This window comes from Phaseolus vulgaris, chromosome 1 (genome assembly GCF_000499845.2).
Source record: "Phaseolus vulgaris cultivar G19833 chromosome 1, P. vulgaris v2.0, whole genome shotgun sequence".
NCBI classification, from domain to species: domain Eukaryota; kingdom Viridiplantae; phylum Streptophyta; class Magnoliopsida; order Fabales; family Fabaceae; genus Phaseolus; species Phaseolus vulgaris.
The window spans coordinates 7,459,417-7,463,135 of NC_023759.2; the positions used below are offsets into that span (position 1 = coordinate 7,459,417).

Here is a 3,719-nt window from a genome sequence, read left to right on the forward strand (position 1 = left end):
TACACACCCAGTCCCGCGGTAGACACTCGGTATTAGATGTTTGAACTTATCCTAATCCTTTATGTATGTTTTAGATGTTAGTGTCTAGTAGGGACATACTTAAGGAGTTTTCCAGAAGACGATGGATTCAAGTGTAGTCAGTGTGATTGAAATGAAATCAAAGTGATATGGATTGAAATGAAATCCAATGATTGTTATTGAAAATAGATCGATGTATGGTATATATGAATGATGAAATTGATATTGAAATTTTATTTGACAACAGCTTACCTTACTTTCTTGATGTGTTGTGAACTGTTATGACTGAAATACTTACACGAACACATGATCATACACGTGCTGAGAGGGTCTGAATAACTTTAAGATGTTGTTTTGAACCTTATATTGTAAAAATTTATATTTGTATAAGTCATAATATTCTAATATGAATATTTTGAAAAACTCTAAGCTCCTATGGAAACATATAGAACTTGTATTGTAATAGTTAAATGCAATTTCTGGATTGTTACAATGAAATTGTTGGAATAAATGTTGTTTGAATATGTAATTAACAAAACTATTTATATCTGTTTAAAGCTTTGTATGCAAAAATATTAAGTAAACATGAATAAATAGCAAGATTTGCATATAATAAAAAATCCATATTTGGAAACTCTATGTTGAAAAATACATAAATCATAAAAGTGACCTTGTATACTTTAAGTAAAAATAAAATATTTTTTTCCATATTTTTTTGTCACATCTTTAATCTACATAAAAACTATTCACTTCTTACATTCACAAAAATTGGTAGTAAATTATATTCTTTTTACAATTATACTTTTATTTTCCCTTAAAAATTTAATTAATTTAAATGTATGTATATATATTTAATGTGATGAAAAATGAAAATGAAAAAATAATTAATGTCACAACCGTTTTATTATATATTTCTTAATTGCATGTATGCTTTAAAGAAATATAACTTTTTAATATATATTTTTAATTACTACATTATCAAACTATCATTAAATACTTAAAATACTTAAAAGAAACGTATACTGATAAAAAAACTGAAAAACTAATATAAATTCTAAAGGTTTAAGAATCACAAAAGCAAAACTGAAATGGTAACAAGTAGGGAGTGGGGTTTCTCCTTAGTCACATGGGTCGGACAAATGTAAATATATATATATATATATATATATTATTTTAAAAACAAAATTATTTATGTAGATAATTTTTAATTAATTAGTTAATATCATAACATAAAATTTTTCATATTTATAATTATAAAACTCATTAAGTATGCTTTTAACAAAGACTAACATCTAATCCATACATCAATGATCATGATACGTTCAAACATCTAATACCGAGTGTGTATAGCGAGACTCAGTTTGTATGAACTCTAGCATCAGCTTCTCACCAATTGAATTAGATCATAAGTGAAACTAGAGGATCTCTGTTAAATATAGGTTTTTCATACCTAATGTACCATCAAACAATAACTCATACATTATCCCAAATGTATGACATCAATTTCATACAATTTTCATCATTCATATATAATACATATCATTCAAACACATAATATTCAAGAACTTTTCCAACATAAAAAATAATATTTAAGTTCCAAATTATCAAAATATAATAATTATACATGTTCACACAACATAAAATCAAACCATTTTATCAAATAACATCCTGTAATAGAAATTGAAACTAGGAATCACGTCCCCTTCACATTCAGATCTTCTAACTTGGGTACTAATGAAATTTAAAGTTTGCTCCCATTACTTGAGATTCCTTATTCTGATGGAAATTCTACCTCAAATGGGGGAACCACTCCAAAATTTAGGAACCTAGAGAAAGTTATCCAAACATTACAAAATTTTAGTATGAGCTTAATCAAGTTAAGAGAAACACTTTTCTCAATTGACATCGCTAAGATTGATGACTAAATCGTAGAGAAAAACATAGAATAATTAATCTTTAGAGTAAAAATTAACTTACTCTGATTTAAAATATAATCGGATAGAAATGTATCTTGACTTCTCTACTGCAACATGGTGTGATCAGATTTTGCAATAGATGAGGTATGAGAAAGAAAATGAAGAAAGAAGGAAGAGAAGAGAAGTTGGGAGAGAGAGGAATATAGAGAGAAAACGTGGGTTGAGAAAAGAAAGAAACAACAATAAATTTTAAAATCCTAAAATCAATAAAGCAAAATGAGATACAAACAAAATACAATGATTTTTTATCTTGTTTGTATACGTTGTCAAACAATGATACATTGACCACACACATTTTTTATATAACCACATTACAACTCCCAATACTATTATTTTAATATTTTTCATATCTTTTAGTTACAAATTTACCCTTTATTATATATATTTAATTCTACATCCATCACATCAAAAGTTGTATACAACTCCACAGGTGTCAAAACATCATTTGTAATCTTGTTTTGTAGGAGTATGTAGAGCATACTCCAAGAAAGAGATAAAAAAGTCACTAACTATTCGCAATAACACATCAAAACTGTTGAAAGAAATTATATTTCTTCATATTTTATGGACCATACTACAAGAAAAAGAAAAGGATCAAGAAGTGATTAATAATCATAAATAGTAGTCTTTGTCACTTTAGCCGTTGTTTTGTAGAGTCTATAGGAACCCCACTTAGCTCAGAACGCATCATGCATGTGGCTATAAATGTAAGACTATCACAATGTTCCATCCATCCAAAATCAAAAGCACCAGTGAGTGATTCAGATAAACCATTGTGGATAAAATGAAGAGTGTGTATGTACCATTTTTGAGTTTGGTAGCTGTGTTAGTCCTCACAGTTGCAGCCATAGAACCACCAAAGGCCCTGACTTGTGAGGAAACCAAATCCTAAGTGACGCCATGCTTAGATTTCCTCACCGATAAAACCAATACTCCTCCAACTCCTTGCTGCCAAGGGTTGAATAAATTGATAGTTTCAACACCCACAAAAGAAGAAAAACTTGCTGCATGTAAGTGCCTTAAGGAAGCAGCCTCTCACATTCCTAACTTTGATGTTGGCAGGGTCAATAACCTTCCTAAAGTTTGTAATATTAATGTGAATTATCCCATCTCCAAGGACTTCGATTGCGAGAAGTGAGATTTCTTTCTTTTTTTTATATCATTTTTCATGTTAATTCTACTCCTTCATTTACTTTTCTGACATTATTTTTACTCTCTTTTCTTCCTCTTCCTTTTCAGTATTATAAAAAACTAGCCCTGAGAAGGAGATGAGACGTTAGAAATGGTGGATTATGCTTTGAAGTTGTCAACTTTTTTTTTCAAAAATAAGATTGTTTGTTTAGCTTGGGTGAAAGAAAGTGTTATGTTAAAACTCATAATTAATGAGTAGCTTTTCATGTTGTTGGTATCCTCCATTTATCGTTTTTTAGAGAGTTTACTTTTACATTTACGTAATATGAATCGTTTATGTTTAATTAAAATGAATTTACATTTCAGATAGCTTAATCCAAAATAAATTTAATTCGGAAAAAGATATCATTTTATGACACCTGGTTTGATGTATTACGTTAAACTTTAATTATAGCTCTAATTTTCTTAGAGCAAACCAATTGGTAAAAGTACGAAATCAATTGCATGTTTTTTTTTAAAGACATATAATTATTATATATAAATTTATTAATTGCATGTGTATTTTAAAGATATATAATTTTTAATGTATATTTT

The 3,719-nt window shown here is 28.0% G+C and overlaps 1 long non-coding RNA gene across 1 annotated transcript; it reads left to right on the forward strand.

The window, feature by feature from the left end:
• The first annotated feature begins 2,758 nt into the window (after positions 1-2,758).
• LOC137815430 (uncharacterized) lies at positions 2,759-3,402 on the forward strand. Its single transcript, XR_011081741.1, has 2 exons — positions 2,759-3,128; positions 3,234-3,402. It is a non-coding gene; the product is annotated as an uncharacterized lncRNA (long non-coding RNA).
• The last annotated feature ends 317 nt before the right edge of the window (positions 3,403-3,719 follow it).